At 41.5% G+C, this 21,560-nt stretch overlaps 2 long non-coding RNA genes and 1 other non-coding gene across 3 annotated transcripts; 1 reads left to right on the top strand and 2 right to left on the bottom strand.

Annotated features, from left to right (window-relative positions):
- Positions 1 to 3,619: 3,619 nt before the first annotated feature.
- Positions 3,620 to 5,648, bottom strand: LOC112664471 (uncharacterized). The gene is made up of 2 exons (XR_007402561.1): positions 5,534 to 5,648; positions 3,620 to 3,815 (listed from the first exon to the last, which is right to left on the bottom strand). It is a non-coding gene; the product is annotated as an uncharacterized LOC112664471 (long non-coding RNA).
- Positions 5,649 to 12,946: 7,298 nt separating this feature from the next.
- LOC125752610 (uncharacterized) lies at positions 12,947 to 21,554 on the top strand. The gene is made up of 3 exons (XR_007402560.1): positions 12,947 to 13,495; positions 13,630 to 13,769; positions 21,222 to 21,554. It is a non-coding gene; the product is annotated as an uncharacterized LOC125752610 (long non-coding RNA).
- TRNAM-CAU (transfer RNA methionine (anticodon CAU)) lies at positions 19,188 to 19,260 on the bottom strand. Its single transcript has one exon. It is a non-coding gene; the product is annotated as a tRNA-Met (tRNA).
- Positions 21,555 to 21,560: the final 6 nt, after the last annotated feature.

Here is a 21,560-nt window from a genome sequence, read left to right as displayed (position 1 = left end):
AGTGAATGAGCTAGATAAGAAATAAGGGACCTAGGATGATAATGGTTAATGACCATGTCTTTACTTGTATATAGTGCTTTTATATAGTATAATTGGCAATGAACTGTCCTCATACACATAAATATCACTGCTCCACTATTAATGCAGTTCTTTCCTCCCATGCTGGTGATGATTTGTAGTAAGTGATCTACCATTATTCTTTTGTCTGGTCCTCCTTGTAAAATGAATGGCACATACCAGTGGCCCAATAATGGAAGCTTCTACCTCCATGCTTCTTTCTTCTTAAGGTTTCCTTATACCTCTCACTCTTACTCTCCTTACACATACCAATTCAGTGGAGGACAGGGTAGTCTGGTTATGAAATTAACTCTGTTATATGAGGACTGAAATCCAGACCTCATGTGTATAATGCTTGTAACCAGTGGAGAGATGATAAATCTTTGTACTGTTAGCTAAATGTTCAGCTTTACATTATCTACAATAGCCAAATATTGGAATCAGCCCAAGTGTCTAACAACTGATTCGTGGATAAAGAAGATGTGGCATATATACACAAAGGAATATTACTCACCCATAAAAAGAATGAAATCTTGCCATTTGAAAGGACATGGATAGAGCTAGAAAGTATTATGTTAAGTGAAATAAGTCAGAGAAAGACAAATACCATGTGATTTCACTCACATGTGGAATTTAAGAAATGAAACAAAGAGCAAAGGGGGAAGAAAGAGAGAAGCAAATGAAGAAACAGACTCTTAACTATCTATAGGCAACAAACTGATGGTTATCAGAGGTGGGGGGGGGAGGGATGGGTGAGATAGGTGATAGGGATTAAGGAGGGCACTTGTGATGAGCACCAGGTGATGTATGGAGGTGTTGAATCACTATATTGTACAGCTGAAACTAATATTACCCTGTGTGTTAACTGGAATTTAAATAAAAACTTTTTTAAAAGAAAAAAAATTTTTTTAAAGTCAAACTCATAGAGATATAGAATAATGGTGGTTGTTAGGGACTGGGGGTAGGGGAAATTGAGAGCTTTGGTCAGTGGTAAAAACTTTCAGTTCAAAGATGATGGCTTCTGGAGATCTAATGTGCAAAGTGATGGCTATAGCTAACAATGCTTATTATAAACTTGAAAGCTGTTAGGAGTCTAGATCTGAAATGTTTTAACCAATAAAATAATGGAAATCATGTGGAAAAAAAACAGCTTGAATGAACATGCTTTGGGAAGGGGCTCCCAGAGCTAGACAGGTAAGTAACTTTTTTACTTACAGTGAAATTTTTGAGCTTTATATGCATCATCAATTGTAAGGAAAATCTTGAAATATCACTGCAACCACCTCGATTTTCTTAATGTGTCTATCATATATCAGGCAGAGGGGAGGGGTTAGGTGGCAGAGAATGTAATGAAATTGAAGCATGCATGCAATGTTTGCATCTTCTGCCTCAGAAGTCTGTGTCTCTTTTGGCCAAAATTACTCTCAGAAAATATGAGTCCCCTGTAGTCAGCTTAAAGGCTTCCTGGAATGTCATGACTAAAAATGAATCAAATTCCTGGCTAATTTCCTTCAAGACAAGACAATACAAGATGATATTACCCTGCTTGCTTCTGCCTGGAGCTCCTCCTATCTAAAAATAAATAAGCATCTTTAACATGAAAGAAATCCTAAGCCTTTAAAGAAATCTTGACTTCACTGGTTACATGAAACTCTTGTGTGCATACAATAGGCTATATTTGTCCTCACTTTGTCATGGTTTTAGGCGCTTCTAGGCATAACAAAGAGACATCTTGCTTAAATTACTAAGGTTCTGTGCTTTTAGGAGACACTGGAATTAGGAACAAGGCACCTCAGCCAGACTCTCCCCATTCCCTGTGAGCATGCTCGCAGCCTCCAGACAAGCCAGCTACTCCAAATGAATTTCAATTATTTGAGAAACTAAGTTGGGTTGATTGCCACCTCTTCACTGTTTTGTGCTCAAGCCTTAATTGTGAGGTTTACCTTTTCTTTTTCTATTTCATTTTTCTATATTTTATAGAAATATAAAAATACAGAAAACATTTTCTGTGTGTGTGTGTATATATATATATAATACATATTTTTCTATAGTTGTATATATTAATGAATTCTTCCTTCAATTAATTTGTCATTCATTTTGGGAAGCAAGTTCGTAAATGTATCAAAAGTCATAAACTGTTCAAAGCTTTCCTCCCGGTAAATCCATGCTTGAGAATCTTTCCTAAACAAAGCACCCTAAACATCTAAAACTTTATTATAGTATGATGACATTGAAAAGGAGCCAAATGTTCAAGAAGAAGGTTCTAATTAAATAAAGCATAATCATATTTACAAAGGGTTTTTAATAATATTGGCAAATGTCTGTTATTCTATTAACTCAAAAACTGGATGCAAAATTATATTTTCATATAATCATAGTATACACAGTGCAAGCACAGTCCTGACACATAGTAAGCATTTCATAAATATTTATGAAATGAATAAAGGAATGAATCACAATTATGTTGAAAAGATTCTTGTGTAGAAAAAGAGACTGAAAAAAAAAAAAAAGAAAGAAAAAGAGACCGAAGCAATATTTACACCCTGATATGGTTGTCTTTAGATGATGGAGCTAGGCATGATTTTTTTTTTCTGTATCTTAAAAGTTATAATTTTTAAAAAAGTTATTATAGTTAACACCTAGTGTTTTCATAACAGGAAAATTAAAATTCATTTTATAAAAGAAACATGTTCAAGAACATATTCTGAAAAGTTTAATACAGAGGAGAAATTCAGCTATATATTTAGGCTTTCATTATCTTACAATTTTAAATGAATATGGTCTATAACTTTCCTATCTAAAGTAGTATTTCAGATACTAGTTGAGAAATATACATGACATGATGTCATTTATTCTTTATCATCATAATCAAACTACCCTTTATTGAGTACCTAATTTGAATCAGGTGCCAAGATAACATTGTACACCATTGTTGTGTGGGTCTCAGCCTATTAATAGTGATGCCATCAGCTCAAAATGCTTGAGACACTCCCTTGGGCCCATACTGCCTATAGCATAGCAGCCCCGACTGACACTTTCCACCAGAGCCAATGATGTGGCTGGACTGGTTCTTGTGGTTCTTATCATGATCACAGACACACCCAAGCAAAAACTGTCAGGAAACTGCGAAGAACAAGATTTATTACATACAGCTCCTGGAGAGTACATGGCATGCCCAAAGGCCACACAACAAGGTCACAGGTAGAAGGGAACGCAAACCAGCATCCTGTCTTTTTTAGGGTTAAGGGAGAGGTGCCTAGGGTTTCTAGGTCTCACTCTTTATTTGCAAATTTAAAGCATAAGAGCAGGAATTAGGGAGCGAGAAGAAGAGAGGGTCACTCAAGTAATCAGTTATCCAGGTTAGTTACCCAGGGCTTTCTAACAGGGCAGCTTCTTGGAGGCTGGGGGCGGGGACCGGGGTCAGAAGTGGCCTGGTTAATTATCTAGATGTTTGGCTAGTAGCTGTGTCCTGCAGCTGGCAGTGTGTTTATTCAGGATGGGTGTCTTGGAAATGGATGCTGTGGCAATCAAAAGTTTAATGTCAGGCATTTCACAGCAACCATTTGATTTCATTTTATTTTTATTTTATTCCTTCATTTAAAACATTTTTTGAGGGGAACCTGGGTGGCTCAGTCGGTTGAGTGTCTGCCTTCGGCTCAGGTCATGATCCCAGGGTCCTGGGATGGAGCTCCATGTTGGGATCCCTGCTTGGCCCAGAGTCTGCTTCTCCTTCTGCCTCCTGTTCCCCCGCCTGTGCTCTATGTCAAATAAATACATAAAATCTTAAAATAAGTAAGTAAATAAATAAATAAAACCTTTTTTTGAGCACCTACTAAACACAAGACACTGTTTTAAACACAAGAATATAAAGTTGAAAACAAAGAACCTTTACCGTAAAGGAAACTATAAAGACATTTGACCGTCTTCAAGGACAGCAGTGCTATGTGTACATAGCAGACATTTGTAAGGGAAGAAAGCCCTTCCCTATTAGAGGAAGGGCTAATGACTAAGCTGAAACGGTAGGCATAAAGCAAAGGCCCTATAGCCTCCAGGCTGGAGGGAGAGAAGGCAAGTCTGGGACTGGAACGACCTAGCTCTTTCAGAAACCACTGGTTGGGTTTCACCAGGTTCCCAAAATTCCCTAACACAGACATTCTAAACATTTTCCATTTTCTAACATATATATGTTTTTGTATTTTCATGCCATCTTACCAACAACATGCTTTTTTACGATCTTTGCTTCCCGTCTAGTAATTCTGTAAACTTCAGTGCATATTCTTAAATGGCTATAAAACACCTGATCTTTTTGAGAATAAAAATGGCCCAGAAACTTGCTTCCATGATGATGGAAAACCCTGACTTTAGACCTTGCTGACAGGTCCCTATTAGATATTTAAACCAAATGGCTCCCTTAAATTAAGGGCCTGGGAGGGAAAAAGGTGGAAGACAAGTGTTTCTGCAGATTCTATCAAACACTGGAGTATAAAGGACCGTCGTTAACTTCTTGAGACCTGAGTTTATATTGACTGCAAAATACATCTATTATTCATCATAGAATTTATTAGTGATAGAATGACACTACCTAACATTTTAAAGAACTATCTGAATGCGAGGCCTCTTCAAAATTCTTTACACAAATTGCCTCCATTAACCACCATACCAACCCCACAGGACAAAAGTTCTTCTAATCCTCATTTTACCAATGGCTAATTGTGAAAATTCCATTCATGTTAACTATTTTCATTAGTCATTTGCTGCCTGCAGTAAACAAAACCAGACATACTATAACAGCTTCTAAAGAAGTGATTTGGTTGCAGGTCAGCTCCAATTTTCTGTTTAAATACTATGGATTCTCCTCAAATTATCAGAATGCACCAGCTCTTAGTTAAGCACTTACACATGGCAAATATAACACACCTTAGGCTAAGGACAAATTAATTGCATTTTAATATACTTACAAAGAATTCTGCCTACAAATACACTATAATAAAAATATTCTTCAATGATCTAGCTTAAAAGGACATGGATCTAAGGAAGTGACCTGAATTTATTTAAATAAGTGCAAAAGGAGGTGGAGGGCATTTCAGAAGGGTTTCCACCACTCCTGTTTGCATAGATTTTACCTGGAGGCCATCCAGTTACTAACTCCGGGCTGTTTTCAGGAACTGCCAGGTACACAGGGTTTAGTCATCTCCTTCTTCCTATTAACTTGATTAAAATGGTTTCCAGGATGAATAAACAAACTCAGGAAGCTGCTATCGTATTATAAGTCACGATACCCACAACTTTGCCATCTAAATAGATAATGTATCTAAGTCACATATTTCTATGAGATGAATTTTAATAGTCCTAACAGAATGGAATTTTTAAGGAGTAGAATCCCCTTTCGGAGTATTACAAACCCTTGAGACCTCCTCCAGTTTATCCTACAGGTAGAGGAAAAAATAATACAGCTCTAAGGGTGCTTAAGCCTTACCCAGAGAATTGCAAGTTCAACAGACAGACAGGAAACTGAAGCCTGGAACTGTAGGAGTCAGTCTGCTATGGAATGAATGGCTGACCAGCTTTGCTTCTTCTTGATTCTCTTCACAATACAGTAATTGATGAAGGAGAATCAGAATCCTAAACTCCCGTAGCAACGTCCTTCTAGAATACTATACTAGCTGGTAGGAGACAGAAGATGGAAAGAGGATGTGGAGGCTTCAAACTTGGGCCTGAGAAGGACTTCTGAACAGTTATCTATTCAAAATCAGAAGCCATTTTTCATGGGCGAGTGGGAAAAAAAAAAAAAAAAAGATACTGGCCTCTTTTTGTTGTTGTTTTTTACAGAATATATGTTCTTAAAGAAGGGATAGGAAATAATAAAACCCACATATGTCAGTGAGGCCTTCTTCTGTCCCCTTGAGCGCAAGAGTTTTTAAAGATGTGTCTACCCCACCTCTAATCAATGAAAACAAAAGAAGTACAATAAAATCTATTTGAGAAATCCTAATAGAACTTTAAAAACATCTTTCCTTTGGGGTGCCTGGGTGGCTCCGTCAGTTGAGCGTCCCACTCTTGGTTTTTGGCTCAGATCATGATCTCATGGGTTGTGGGATCAAGCTCTGAGTTAGGCTCCATGCTCAGTGTGGAGTCTGCATGAGATTCTCCGCCTCTGCCCCCCATGCACAGTGCAGAGACTCTCTTTCAAATAAATGAATAAATCTTTAAAATATCTTTCTTTTTTATAATTTCATTTACTAGGCCTACCTTAAATACCAGGCTAATACATTTGCTGGCCAATAACTAGTAGAATAATGATCACAGGACTTAAGCTGTCCCTTGATATAGGAGCTGGCTGCCTCTACAGATCCTGAGGGATTTGTTGATTGATTAGTGAGTTAAGAAAACTGGTCAGTTCTCAGACTTTTTCACTAAAACAGTAAAATGAAGAAAAACAAATTGGGATTAAAAATCTATTCGCTTTGAAAAGGGATGTGTGCCAGCTACATGCTCCTCACAATGAACTTGTATTGAGTAACTATGGGCAAGACATAGCTGGCCTAAGGCCATTAGACAGATTGTGTCAAGGCCCAGTGTGAGAGGGAGCTGGCCAACCAAATAGTGATGAGAGAAAAGAACAAATACACCATGATGGAGGCAAATGGCAGAGACAGTCCTATACCACAATGAGCTATGGGGCATCGCAATGAGGCATCGCAATGAGGAAGCGTATTCTTACCTTCAAGTTGCTTGTGGGACTTACATGACCTGAGAGAGTTTAGATCCACTTCCTAGCCCCACAAGAAGGGCAAATGAGGTCTAAGTCTGGAACTCATTGTCCCATAACTGCTTAGCGTTTATAGCACCTACAGGTGGTCAATTTGAGGAAAAAAATGGCTAAAAGGGCACTTGTTAGTATATATTATAATAAAATAGGTAGCTGTTAGACGGTGGAGGAGGGTCAGGAATGTAGGCTTCCAACTGAGAAGGTACTTGGGGACAGAAAAACGAAGCAAGCCACTCCATACTGTTAACAGAGTTTTATTCAGTGCCACTGTTGGGTGGACAGAAGACCCATGGCAACTGACTATCTGCCGCACCAGGGCCTCAAGCCTTTTATGGAGCAAAGGGCAGGGTGGTGAGGTCACAGAGTAGTTACCTAAAATGGCGCTGTCTGTATACCAGTCATCTCTACTACTTACCTAAAGTAGGACCTTCTTTGTGCCACTTTAGGGAAGATCAGAACAAGCCTTCCCGTATTCCAGTCAGGACATTCGCTAACCTGTACAGGGCCTGGAACAAGTAGCTCTGAGGGATGTCGTTGCACAGGCAGGAACAAGATGGAGGGCCAAAGTTGGAGTCTGTGTGGCCAGCACTCCTACCAAAGCACTAATTGAGACCTTACCTTGTGTGACATATAATCCTAAACTCTTTAAATATATTTTATTTAGCCCCCATAATAATCCTACAAGGTACATACCATTGTCATTTCCATCGCGAGGATGAGTCAACTGAGCCACAGAGACATTAACTTATGTATCACAACTAGCATGATCTCCTTCAAAATCTGCTCTCTAGATGCTCCAACTGCTCTGCATATAATTAAGAATAATGAATACCTAACATGATTAAAATGATAGTATCACAAAGCATCTTATATAACCCAAGGTCTTCTAAGCTTCTTCATACTACTATTTTAAGTAATATTAAATAAAAGAATGTTCTAACACAATCAGAAAAGTCCGATCATCTTCAGATGTTCCTGATCATGGAATTTGAATGATGGTCAAACTACTAATAATATGTGAAAATATGCAGAGGAAGAAGTCAAGGATTGAGGTGTGATTTACTTTTTCCTTAGACAGCCAAGGTAATCTGACAAAACAAAACCACCTAAACTACAAGTCAAGACGTCTGACAAGCTCTTCCTGGCTCCTCTAAAATACAATTTTGGCAGCAACTTTTGACAGGACATCAATTCAAATACATAAATAGAAGGTCACGGATTATTACAAAGAGGACAACGCTGAGCTCAGATATTTCCTATTTAGATCTAAAATAACTAAAAAGTTGTGGTCCCTTTGAAAATGTATGCCTCGTGTGCTCTTAACTTCTCTCTCCATGTCCCTCTGTGAGAAAGCAAATAGCAAGGCGACCCAACCCAATGCGTTGGGGCAGAAGTATTCCTGGTAGAAGGGACGATGACACAAAAGGCTCATGGAAAGAGTATGCATGAAGTTCGAAACTTCAATTGTGGGGTGCAGCTGGCGAGCAGTGTCTGAGAAAGGGTGTGGAAAGTGGAAGCAGAGGTGGCTGTGCGGGATTTTACTCTAGGGCAAGAGGAAGTTATTGAAACATTTCAGTAAATGGTAAGTGCATCGACTATTTCCCAGGCCTGGGTTAGAAGATTCATACAATCATGTTTGCAAAGTCCATCTGCCACCTTTAGACAGGAGTATGAAGGAAATCTCTTCTTCCAGATGGTAAGTGCAAAACATCATCCATAAGGTCTTCAGGAAAGAAACTCCTAGATCTCCTTTTAATTGTGAAGGTGTTCACAGACGTTTCCTCGTGGCAAATCCCAAGAAGCCCAAGTCACAGATCAAAGCTCCATATGTTTTAAACAGCAAATCTCAATTTTGGTAGAATTTCACTTCAAACATGCTTTTGCTCTGTAAAGTGGCAAAACCATCACCTGCTTATGAATTAATTCTTCTGGAACACCTCAAGTCTACCCAGGTAACAACCAACCAGGGTTCACAAACCACCCTCAGTGACTGACTTCCAAGACACACAGCAGCCCTCATCCATGTAGACCCCTGTAACCAGTTAAAGCTATAGCAGCTACTGAGCCCCTGAGAGAAACATGGAAAAATCCACTGTAGGAAAACCCAGTTCCAGGACCCAGTGCATCATGCTGCAACATGCCTAGGTAATCACTACTTTGCCAACAAGGACACACAATACATACACATAGATCTTCATCTTTCTTTATCTCCTTCTAGCCTAAGGACAATGATGGATGATTATGGCCATCTCTCTCTCTCTCTCTCTGGAACTTGAAATCACTATGCCTATTCATCCATTCAGCATATTTTATTGAGCTTCTGCTCTGTTCTGGGCACTATGTTGGGCATCAGAAAAGAGAAATTAATAAAACCTAACCCCTGCCTTTGAATTGCTCACAGTGAGATGGAAAAAGGCAGGTTTAAAATGTATACATAATTGTGACGTAGAGTCAGGCCTAGGAGCATTGGAACATACAAGGCTTTATTTCAAACTATGTGGTCTATGTTATCCCCAGAACCAGGGTCAGAATGAAGAATAAACAGGAATTCCCAGCCGCAAATTCCCTACCAAACAATCCCTTTTACCCAGGACAACAGTTAATCTCTAATAGGAAAACAGGAAGCATCCTATTCAAAATCCTGGCTGAAGGATGCAGGCTGAATATTCATTAGGATGGGGGTGGAAGGGGGGCAGGAGTGAACAAACAGCAGGGAGCCAGAAACACCCATGGCAGGAGAATTTCTCAAACTGCTGAGATGTGTTTCCTAGACAGCCTTCCCGGAGGAGGGATGTTGAAATTTTCTTATGGTGAAACTGAATACGACAACATAACTAGTGTAGATAACAAAATGTTCTTTAGTTCTTGATATGGTCAGTTCACAAACTCTGGATACATTTTCACATTAAGGCCCGTGACAGTAAAAGCATCGCTTGCTTTCTGTACTGTCACCTGAAGTCAAATTAAGGAGTTTAGAAGCCATATGAAATGATAATTATGATGTAGTGCAGCCAGGGAAGCTAACAAAAAGGAGCACATTTTCTTCTTGCTCGTTCTGTTGCTGCAATTAAGCCACTGCTTTCCTGGTTCTGATAAATGCCCTCATTGGGCTCGGCTGAATGGTTGGTGGACAGGTCAGCCTAGAGGCCACCTGCCAGAGAGGGGATCATATATATACAGTAGTGCTATAAACCTGGGACAGTGAAATAGCTCTAGGAGAATGAATGGCTATCTTCTTCTCTCCCCTCTCCAAAAAAGGAAAGAAGAAATGCATATTGGCAGCATAATTAACCATCAGCCTCCTTTCTGAATTGAGACATCATCACTGAATGCAGCTCCTCAAAGGGACAGCTAGGGAAATTTTAAAGGTGACCTAAAAAGGGGGTTTTATTATAAGAACTGAAAAAAAAAACTTGCTGGCAATATTTAAGTAGAAGCTAAAAGCATTCGGCTGTGCCGCATAAAGGAAATCAGTGTTCTCTATTAGCTAAATTTGAGGTCATTTGCGTTTGCTTTCCCAGCCCCTGAGAATTTATAAAATCAGACAACCCAATTCTTTCAGAGTGAGTCACAGCCTTCTCACCTTCCTTCCCCTCCTCCCCCACCCCCCCACTCCACCTCCAGCCTCGCATCCTCTAGCTCACACACACTCCGTGGAACTGGGCAAGATTGGTCCTTTGTATTCATGCTCTTTCTCCCACAGCTTCCTGGAGAACCGGGCTGGGGCGGGGGTGGCAGCGGGCTGACTCCCCACACTGCCAATCTGACGGCAGAGCCTCTGAGGTGTGTGCAGAGAGCACCCAGCTTCAGTAAGGGGGGGGGGGGGTCCCTAGGAGCCAAATGATACCACATATTCTAGGGTCAGCTTCCTTTCCTCCCCCCAAAACACAGGTGAAGCCTTGAGGGGTAAAGAGGAGTCACAGAAAAGCAGATCCTGCGGGAGGGAAGGGCATGGTACGGTACTTGGTAAGGTGGGCAAGGCTAGAAAAGGGAATTTTGATTTAGGTTGATTTGATTCAATTCGATCCAATTTGATTTGATTTGAGAATATAGGTCTCCTGTTTTTTTGTGTGTGAATTTCTTTCAAGTTGCCCAAGCTCATTTCCTTCTAACCACTCTACCTGACCTCCCCACCGCCGCACACGTGCCCTTCCTGAAGAAGAAGGGACAAAACCTTTGGGAGGAAGGCTCAAATGGTCACCTACCCTTATAGCCAGGGGTTCTCGCCCCGGAAAATGAATATACAGACAAGCTGTTTGCAAAAAAACCTTCAGATGTGGCTCACCCCCATGGTCTGCTTCTTCAAGTCAGAAAGAGACCACATAGCTCCCCAGAGGAGCTGCCACCCGGCCCCTTCTTTGCGTGACCTCAGCAGGCCACACCTGCTGCCTCCAAAATCTGAACCAACCTCTTTCCATGCCTCAGACCCAACCACTTGTGTTGCTTGATCATTTTGCCCTTTATAAAGCACGGCCATATACTTTATGCCTTTGGAACCCTCTGGAACTTGGTGTGATTTGTCGTCCCATTTAGAGATGAGACACAGGCAACCATCTTGCCAGAGGTTGTACCCCTAGCAAGAGGGACCTGGGATTCCAACTGCATTCTCTTGACTATAGCCTGCCATACTTTGCAGCTTATTGTTAGGTTCCCTATGTTGAATCCCTTGTGACTAGGCCCATAAAATGAGTTTCTGATCCAGGTATTTGCCCAAGAATTTGGGAACCCAGGGAGTTCCACAATCAGAGTGAAAATCCTTTTTTTTTTTTTTTTAATTCAAAACATTCTTTGGCATTGCATAGCATGAAAATAAATACTTTAGTGTACACACCCTTCTCTATTGGCAGATTTCACATAAAGGGGTCCTTCAACATTCTTGTGAGACTTGGCTCAGCCTTACTCTTCAAGGGCTCCCATCTGTACTCCATCTCCAAGAACAGGGCATCCCAAAGGCCAAAACACTAAGGTGGTTGGGAGCATGGGATGTGAGGTTAGCGGATGGCAGACAATTAGCACGTTACCAGAGTTAACTTTGCCCAGCTTCATCTTTTTTTTTTTTTTAAGGGTTTCACAAGAAAGCAATTTCAAACAAATCATTTCATCTCCCTGGGATACAGTCTTTCCATCTATAAAATAGGCATGACCTGCCTGGCCTCTCTGTAGAAAGCAGAGGCTTAAGGAAGACAAGGAGTGCTTCCAAGGTCAGAAGGCTTCCGAGCTCCTCGGAGATGGCGAGTGCAGTTAGTGTCGTAGGGCTGCCTTAACAAAAGACGACAAACTGAGTGCCTTCAACAACAGGAGTGTATTGTTTCACAGTTCTGGGGGCTATAATCAGAGATCAGGTTATCAGAAGACCATGGTTCCTCTGAAGGCTTTGATCCAGGAAGGATCTGATCCAGGCTTTTCTTCTGGATCCTGGTAGTTCCTTGGCTTGTGGCAGCATAAGTCCAACGTTCACGTGGTGTTCTATGTGTGCGTGTGTCTATCTTCTCGCATGGCCCCTTTTCATAAGGGCACTAGTCATACTGGATTCGAAACCCACCCTGTTCCAGTGTGACCTCAGGACTTTAACTTACAAACTGGAGGGGGTACAACGAAATCCATAACCGTGAGCCATCCTACAGCTGCCCTAGAGGGCAGTCCTGTGTTTACATGGCCCTGTCCGTTACCAGTCATGGTTCTCAGGAGTTCCAGTTCTGTAGGAGGGGAGGAAAGAAACAAACGACTTGCACCTGCTCGTAGAGTGTATGGCTGTGGCCCTGCCAGTGTTAAAGTAGGAGTCCAAGAGCTGTTCTGCGGCTCCGAGTCACCTGGGGGCAGGGGAAGGGCTGGTAACCAAAGGCCACCATGTGGCCTTACAAGACAGTTGGCTTCGATGGCTGATGGTCACGTCACAGGTCGGGCAGGGTGTGACATCAAGAGGTTTGCAGGGTCACAGTGAGAATGTGACACAGGCCTTCTGAGGACTCTGGCAGATGGCCTCAGCTCTTGGCCTTTGCCGTGTTTGGGGGCGGCCGCTCAGGCTGACAGTGCCCTTCGAACAGATTCCTGGAGGCTGACTCACCTACGGCTCAGGCACGCACGCTCAAGCGCCAGCTTTTCATTTCTGCTGAAGGTTGCTTCTTTCCAGCAGCCAAAATGCTCTAGTTGCTGTCAAGAGCCCAAAAACTTAACATCCTAACGTGAATTAAATGACGCTGAATGAGCTTGAAGTCCGGTGAAGCCTGATGCCTTCGCGTCCCTTGACCCACCACAGTCAAGGCCTCTCTGCTGGGGAACCCGGATGAGGGTGCCTCTCTCCGCCGGCCGCTCTGGGTCAACACGGCCCAGCTCTGCCCCTGCGGGCCTTTCTCTGTCCCCTGGGCTGGCTGCTGCCTGATGCTCGCATGTCTTTCTCCACAGAAGCTGCTATCAAGTTTTGTGAGGGATCATCCAAATGTCCCCAAGGGAGCCCAGAGAGGGAAGGGGGAGTGGAGACTACAAATGTGTAGTCTCCAGGGGGTGAATGAGATCCTCTTTTTATGTGTCTGAGAAAATGAAGAAAGCTTCCTCTTTCTCCCCACCTTCACCAGCCCCCCAAAATCCTCCGTCTTTTCAGAAAATCTACCTCAGTGGGTCGTGTACCTGAGGATAAACACAACAGCCAGGGAGATCTGCTCCAGCATCCAGGTAGGTCAGAGGCCAGAGAAACTCTGGGGACCCACCTAAGATGAGGATACTTTAGTTCAGTTGCACACTCTTCTCCCCTTCTCTCTCTCTCTCTCTCTCTCTCTCTCTCTCTCTCTCTCTCTCCTGGACTCCAGAAGGCCCTTCCGGGTTTAAGCTGCCATCCATCGCAAAGCTGGAATGTTGGAGCCCCCTATGTGTAAGGCGACGCTAAGACTATTCTCTGAAGAAAAGTTCCTGCCTGCCAGGATTTGAGAGAACATCAAGAATTAATTCGGTAATTCTACTCCTCAGAACATACTTATGGAAGCGCATCCCATACACCCACACTGTACACACACAGACACACACAAAGGTGGTGCTCGCTGGAGCTTTGCTTATGGAAAAATTAAAAACCTAAGGCCAAGCATTAGGAAATGATATTAAAATGTATGTTTTCTCTGTACAACGAAATATGAATCAGCTGATTTAAAACACATTCTTGCAGATTTGGCAATGTCTTTGGAAATTGCCCACAAAATAATTATTAAAAGAAAAAATAGGCTATGAGACTGTATTAAAATAACGTTTCTAGAAGGTTAATGGGATTTATCCTTAAGTTTTAGCGTATGAGTGTTTTAGTTTTCTTCTTTAGGCTCTCTTTTACTTTCTCTTTTTCTTTTTCTTTTTTTTTTTCTTTAGGCTCTTCTGTTTTCTAAGTTTTCTTTAGGCTCTTCTAATTTTCTAAGTTTTCTATTTAGTTTTCTTCTTTAGGCTCTTTTTTTTTTTTTCCTTTTCTTTTTTCTTTAGGCTTTTCTATATTTTCTAAGTTTTCTATAATGAATATGTGTTATATTTATAAACAGAAAAAAACAGTAATGGATGCATTAAAAAGAATCCATGTCTTGTTCTTTTCCCTATACCTTCCCACTCCGACCCTGGCTTTCTGAGGTGCAAATTCCTGACTTCTTCCTTTGGCCTCCTAAAAACTTTAGTTTCAGTGCTGGATCTGATAGGTAGCCCAGGTCAACCTTGCTTTTCTTCACTAAGACAAGTTGCTCTGGCAAAATTCTTCTCCTCATCTCTCTTCCCACTGCCCTTGACTCTCCTGACTCCAAAACAGAGAATCCTCCCAGAGGCCTCAAGTCACAACCTGATCTTTGTTCAGGAACCTGCAAAGTTCCTGAATCCTGCAAGGTTCCCTTTGTCCAGGCCAGGGTTAAATTTCACCAGCGAAAGCAAGCAAAGGAGGGAGGGAGACACAGAGAGAAAGGGGTGGGGGACAGAAGTTGACTGATCTGCCATTCGGCCTCCTTGGGTGGAATTTGTCCAGTTCAGACAGGATGAATGAGGAACGCAGGCCCATTCCTTCACACATGTTTAGAACCCTGACCCTGAGCTGAACATTCCATTTATCCTCTTCGTGGGCTGAACAGATGAAATTGCTTTAGCTGAAGAAAGTGGCATGAATTTACTTATGTATTAGATTCCCAGGGTTCATCCATCATACGGACCTTTGGATCCACTGGAATCGTGAGACAAGTACATGTTGGAGCAGACAAATGAGCATGGGACACTCGTGCCTCCAGGTGGACAGGGCGGGCAGCGCGGCCCCCCCATCCGTGCCAGAGGGTTCAGGGGCTGGGGAGCTGGGCTGCTCCCCTTCCTCCCCTGTATGGCAGATTGTTTAGCAATGCACCCGAGATCCCCCAGCTGGAGAGAGGAAAGGCTGGGCACTGGGACTCGGCTTTCTGTCTCACCACTGCTGCGAGACCAGGGCTGGAGGCTCTGAGCTGAGCTTCACCGTCCTCACATCTCCAACCAAGAGGACAGTGTGAGACTCGTTAAAATAGCCATCCTGAAGGCAGTTCTTCATATTCTTCTTTCGTCTCTGCCCATGAACCCTGCACACATACCCCTCCCTGCCCTTCCTCCTACATATAATAAGCCATTTAACAAAGAACTTGGCTTTGTTTCATCTCGTACCTGTTCCAAGACATCTTAGGCTGAAATGCCACAAGGCCCAGCTCTGATAAATGTTACTATTAAACCGCTCTCCCTCCCAGCACCAAACTCTCCTCCAGACCTCAGAAGGCCTCCCCATCCCTGGCCACAAGGCTCTCCAGTCCCCCAGTCTCACACCCCCACGATGGCTGCCTTCCTCCCTTGCCTACCCCCCTTGCCAGACGGAGGCAATGTATTAACGTGTCCCCACCTGAGACAAAGAAAGGAGCCTTTGTTATACCTGCAAGATCCTAAATATTATCATCATTTAATTACTGCCATTCTCCCAAGCCAACTTCTTGGCAGCGGCTGCTCCTTCAGTTAAATAGGCTTTTAAGTTTTCCCAGGGAGGCTGCATCAGAGGTAATTTGTGAATGGAGACTAATTTGGGGTGTTGCTGCTGGTATAAAGAGGTGGCTCCAAGGTAACAGAGCCTTAAAAGACAAACCGAGGAAAGGTTAAGCATTTCCTTCAGGCACAGATCATCTTTTGGAAAGGGCCAGGCCAGTACTTTTAGATCCATCTTGGGCACAAACCAGTGAACTGCATTATTAATTGGCTCAGATTCAATTCTTTTTCTTTTTTCTTTTTTTTCTTTTTTACCACAAGGAGAGCTGAGTCACATTCACTATGCCTTTGGTTGCCAGGAATTGTTCTCTTGGTTGTGTGCTCAGGCAAAAGGACAACTTTACCTCATTAGCCAGGAGTGTCTGCTTGACCCTCAAAGGTGTCAGAAGCTTTCAAATTCTAAAATGTCACTCCATCTACAAAAAGTACAAAGTATTCCACACCTGAAAGGATGACATTCCAGGCAAAAATGGCCCGGACTTTGGAAATGGGAACCCTGGTTTGCTGCCACCATTAATGTGACTATAGGAACTCAGACGCAGCTCATACCACCTGGACAACTCTAATTTTATTTGGTTAGGTCACAGCCCTGCCATTTCCTTATGATATGATCATGGAACATTGCTGATTATGAGTTGCTTTAATGCTCCCAGCTGGAGCAGTTCTTCAGTGGTACTCATTTTTGGCCACCTAGTTTGGAAAGAAAATCAGCACAATCAGATCAATGAGATCATTGAACATTCCCGATGTTGGCAGATTGGAGCAAATGAACACCCACTTGCCCAGCTTTTCTCTCGGTCCTAATATTATTATTATTATTATTATTATTATTATTGGGGCATAAATGATGTATAACATTGTGTAAATTTAAGGTGCACAACACGTTGACTTTATACATTTGTATATTGCAATGTGATTACCACCATAGCATTAACTACACCTCTATATGTCACATAATTATTCTCTTGTGGTGAGAACAATTAAGGTCTTAGAGTCTTAGCAACTTTGAAGTTCATAATATAATATTGATGACTGTAATCTCCCTGCCACCCATTAGATCTCCAGTAATTATTTATCTACTAATTGCAAGATTATACCATTATACGACATCCCCCAGAGTCCCCCAGACCTACACCCTGCTAACTAACCACCATTCTGCTCAAGTTTACCTTTTAATTTTTTTCCAAATTTATCTTTTTAAAATTCCACATATAAGTGATATCATACAGTATTTGTCTTTTTCTAACTTATCTGACTTAACATTATGCCCTCAAGGTCCATCCATGTTGTAGCAAATTGCCGTATTTCTTTCTTTATCACAACTGGATAATATTCCATTGTGTGTGTTCCAATGGAACATATAGTATTCTGGGATCCCTGGGTGGCGCAGCGGTTTGGCGCCTGCCTTTGGCCCAGGGCGCGATCCTGGAGACCTGGGATCGAATCCCATGTCGGGCTCCCAGTGAATGGAGCCTGCTTCTCCCTCTGCCTATGTCTCTGCCTTTCTCTCTCTCTCTCTCTCTCTCTGACAATCATAAATAAATAAAAATTAAAAAAAAAAGAACATACAGTATTCTGATCTCAAAGTTAAGGGTAATTGTACCTTGCAAGTTCAATCATCAGAAATCATTTTTAAAGCACCATTTTCTTCCAAACTCTAGAATACCTAATGAAATTACAGTAACAAGAAAACATATGACGAGGTCAGGGGAAAGTGATCAAATTTGAACTTGGGTAAACTCTGCAGACAGAAATGAATGATGATATGGCCACAAAGGGAAAAAAAGGGTGGGGGTTGGGGGGGAGAGAATACACATCACCATAGTGGCAAAACATTTTTTTATTTTTTAAAAAGACAAGATAGGTAGCTTATCTATTATCTCAATTTTTACCTCTATAAAAGATATATATCAATCCATCCATCACATGCATTTTTCCATTATCAGACCCAAAGTGACATTCTTTGTAAATATATTAGGTAAATATCGAAAAGTGGGACCCCTGGATGGCTCAGCGGTTGAGTGTCTGCCTTTGGCTCAGGGCGTGATCCCGGAGTTCTGGGATGGAGTCCCACATCGGGCTTCCTGCATGGAGCCTGCTTCTCCCTCTGCCTGTGTCTCTGCCTCTCTCTCTCTCATGAATAAATAAATAAATAAATAAATAAATAAATAAATAAATAAATAAAGGAAAGTGTTCCTTTGGAACGTGTTCAGGTGGAGGTGAGAGCAGTGTAGCAGACATAAAGAAAAGTAGGATGAGTCAAGAAGAGGCTTTAGGGGTTACCTGGGTGGCTCAGGTTGTGATGCCGGGGTCCTGGGATCAAGTCCTACATCAGGCTCCTCGCTGCAGAGAGCCTGTTTCTCCCTCTGCCTGTGTCTCTGCCTCCCTCTCTGTGTCTCTCATGAATAAATAAATACAATTTGGAAAAAAAAAGAGACTTTAGGAGTGTGAAGGAACATTACCAGAAATTATACCTTATAAGGCCCTGGCGAGAGAAGTGAAGTGGAAGGTTGAGAGCCCCCTGCTTAGAGAATTGCCCCACTCAGAGTCCTTAATGTTTGATTTATTTCATCTTGACATTACCTTCTTTGTTCTGGTATTGAAAACAGGGTGTGGTGGAGGGACTCTTCGCACACCCCCTGGTGAGGGATCACATGCATTTGTGTTCAGTGAAACTTTCTGGTCGCAATGTGTCTGTGTCAGCAATCAGGTGCTTTGCGGGGATCCTACAGTGTCTATGTCATCATTCTCTTTTTGAAAAGACTTGCAATTCCTAGACAATGATGCCACACCCTGTCATCTCTGGGCAATGCAGGTGACACTGTTCTAAAGGAAAAATCCCCCAGTGCTTCTCTGTGGTCCTTCTTCTTACACTGAGAACAGTAATTATTAGACCATTCACTACTTGCCAAAATCTGGACGAAGTATCTTACATTTACCATGATATATCAGTATCATTCATTGTGTTTAACCAACCTTGCCAGTTAGGTGTTATTATTCCCATTTTACAAATAAGGAATGAGCCTCTAATGTTAAGACAAAACAGGACAAAAACTGTCCCAGGTCACTGGTAAGAAGTAGCAGACCTGAGATTTGGAGCTGTTTGTTTTTAATTCAAAACTCCCACTTTTTTTTTTTTTTTTTTTAATTCTTGGGAGAGCAGACAACTTCCTTTTGGCTGTGGTTTGCATTCTTTTTGTTTCAAATGAGGTTGAATGATCATCGTGTAGATTTAGGCATTTACCCACAGATGCCTCTGTGGGGAGCATGTTTGTATCTGCCTGGCCTCACGGGGCCTCTAAGAACCTTGACTGAAAGTTTTTATTTTCTTCAAATACCCTTTTATAGCACTCCAAAATAACTGTGCCCTCTCTGAGGATCGAACTCAGGACCTTCAGATTATGAGACTGACGCGCTGCCCACTGCGCTAAGAGGGCTGTGGTGCTATCCTTCAATGTGAATAATAAAAGTAAACTCCTTAAAGAGAAAGGTATCTGTTCATCTTTGCAGTTTAGTCCAATGATTGAATGGATTTGGAATAGCATCAAAAATGCTCTTTTCCTGCATCTCCTCCCACAGCAGTATTCTTAAGTAATCTAGAAGATAACTTAGCAAATGATATATGTACTTTGGAAAAACAAAAAGACCCCATTATGCTAATTATAGCCCATATGCAAAGGAGCCAAAATGTATTAGGCTCATCTAAAAGAGTAAGTGTGTCAACATATTCACAAAAATTAAATGCTTGTCAGCTCTGGCACCACTATCATTTCTTCCTTGGGTATTGGAAGTTTATCCATTCTAGAAAAATCAGAGTCAAAGTGTAGAAGGTTGAGTTGAAAAATTATTGAACCAGACTTCTGAGTGAAAATAAAGTAATGAGCACATCTACCTGTGGCCACTCCTTCCTGAAGCCTCATGAAATAATAAAAGGATTTTGAAAGACATAAGTGCAAAAGACAGAGGAAGAAAGAGAGCAACAAACTTGGAAGCTGGAAAGCAATGTCATGGAAACCCTGTCTTACTTTGTAGAAACTTCCAGAAACTCAAGAGCTAGTAGCACCAGATGTTTCTGAAAGTGGAAGTAAATATGGAACTAAAGACAGAAAATTGGTCTAGTTGGGTTGTTGAAAAAATAGTGAGGCCCTCAGGTGGCCTCCCCAGATCCAAGCACCAGGCAGATCTTCCTGTCCTCACCAGAAGACTGGAAGCATATTCTCTAAAGGGTAAAATAGAAGAAGTTCTCTGGACAAGTAACACCAGATCTACTGAGGGTGGGGAGTCACACTGAAAAGAGGGTCACATACCAGAGTAGAACTTCCCTAGCCTTTTCCCCTGGTTGGCTCTCAAAATACTAGAAATCAGGATTTGACCTTGGCTTAAAAGTTCATTCTTTGTGGAATATGACCAGCTGAAGAGAGGGAGGAAAAACTAAGAGTACTAACATCAGGAATCTTCTCCAAGAAAATAGTGCACCAAGATCACCCTACAAGGAAGATAACCCATGAGCTCAGAGCTCTGGCAATCAGCCGTTTAGTACTTCATGCATAAACATGAGCAGAAAGTCAAGGATCACCAGCCATTTGAGGAAATGATATAAAATAAAATACAAAGGGATGCCTGGGTGGCTCAGTGGTTGAGCATCTGCCTTAGACTCAGGGCATGATCCCTAGGTCCTGGGATCAAGTCCCACATCAGACTCCGTGCAGGGAGTCTGCTTTTCCCTCTGCCTGTGTCTCTGCCTCTCTCTGTGTGTCTCTTATGAATAAATAAATAAAATCTTTTTAAAAAATACAAGGAGTTAACCTGTATTTTAGAGGAACCTGGAAGAAATTAAGATTATATGGGGGTAAGAAAAAAGTATTTAATTAATATTCTTGGAGATATAAGGTATATTAGATCCATAAAGCAAGAATAGATGAACAAAATGAACATTTGGGATACATAAATTGCATTTTATTCTTACAATAGAGTTACATAAGGCAATGAGACTAAATAATTATTGTTGTGTATTGTGATGGATCTCACAAACATGATGTTGAAATTAAAGAAGCCAGACACAAAAAAAGTATATATTCTGTGATTCCACCTACATAATAACGTTCACCAAAAAAAGGCTACAAGTGTTAAAATTCAGCATGATGAATGGAGAAGATCTTTTCATTTTCGAATACAAAAATAAAATAGGTTTTATACAAAGGATCAGGAGTCAGAGTGATATTGAATTTTCAACAGCAAGTGGAAGCTCCAAGATAATAAAGCTATGCCTTCAAATTTCTGAAGAAAAGTGTTGTCCATATCCTGCTAAATTTTCAATTAACTATGAAGTTACATTAATGACATTTCAAATATATAAGATCTTTAAATTCTTACCTTTCTTTTACCTTTTTCACGCAAGCCCTGAGAAGCTAGATACACCAGAAATATACCCAGGAAAAAGGACCCAAGAGATCCAGGAAATAGATGCACCGATGGAAGAAAGAAGTAATTGCAAGTCCCAAGATGGTGGCCAAGGGGGAGCCCAAGGCAACGAATTCGCAGCAAGCCTAGAGAGCATAGGTATGGTGATGTCCTCAAGATTTACTGACATAATATAGAAAGAGGAGACTTACACAATTAGGGAAAGTTTGGGACTAATATATGTATATTAGATATATGTACTATTGTAAGTATATATAGTTAAATTCCATATGTATGATATTGTAACTAATATATTATGCACATTATGAAACAAAAT

The sequence above is a fragment of the Canis lupus genome, chromosome 16 (genome assembly GCF_003254725.2).
Source record: "Canis lupus dingo isolate Sandy chromosome 16, ASM325472v2, whole genome shotgun sequence".
In the NCBI taxonomy this organism is placed as follows: Eukaryota; Metazoa; Chordata; class Mammalia; order Carnivora; family Canidae; genus Canis; species Canis lupus.
The sequence above is the reverse complement of the archived record's forward strand: the minus strand, read 5'-3'. Positions and strand labels throughout refer to the sequence as shown.